The sequence below is a fragment of the Cystoisospora suis genome (genome assembly GCF_002600585.1).
Source record: "Cystoisospora suis strain Wien I chromosome Unknown contig_29, whole genome shotgun sequence".
In the NCBI taxonomy this organism is placed as follows: Eukaryota; Apicomplexa; class Conoidasida; order Eucoccidiorida; family Sarcocystidae; genus Cystoisospora; species Cystoisospora suis.
The window spans coordinates 28,055-28,661 of record NW_027152831.1 but is presented as its reverse complement, the minus strand read 5'-3'; the positions used below and the strand labels follow the sequence as shown (position 1 = coordinate 28,661).

General features: G+C 44.6%; 1 protein-coding gene across 1 annotated transcript in view; it reads left to right on the top strand.

Moving 5' to 3' along the window:
* Positions 1–607, top strand: part of CSUI_000067 (transmembrane) — a 16,462-nt gene that overhangs the window by 6,478 nt on the left and 9,377 nt on the right. The gene's annotated exons all lie outside the window — the stretch shown is intronic.

Below are 607 nucleotides of genomic sequence, written 5' to 3'. Positions count from 1 at the left end.
AAGGCTGTGTCCGAGAAGGGACTTTTTTTCTGTTTTTTTTTTTCCGTTTTCCTGGCATAGATGCCTACCGGTCTTCCGTAAATTTCTACCAATTCCTCCGAGTGCATGGTGGGTTTTCTCGTGTCTCGCTTTAAAAGATGCTCTTCCAGATGTATTCGTATTGTTGGGCTTCTGTGGGCCTCTCCCGACAACGAGACACACCGGATAGTTCATCCAGCCATATGTGTGTTTCATCCTTCCTGTCATACAAGCATGTTGACACCTTTCCAGAAACTACGTTAGTTCTAGATTTTGCAAGCCACGCCTTGATCTTGTGCTTCTTTCATAGAGCGGGTGATCTGTTAAGATTGTACATATCCTTTGTTTTCTGAGTTGTTGGTTACTGTTCAAGTAGCCGGGTGTTGCGAGTCCATTATAGTATATTCATCGTCTGTATACACTTATGCCTGTTCCCCTCTCATTCTCTGACGGATTACATATATAGCACCATGGCCTCGTGAAACATTGCATAAAAACACGCAGGCACGTATGCACTGCCTACATCTCTTCACATACTGGATGCTCACTAGAAGCCTCATGAGCACAACACCCACCTGGTTCCTCTTTC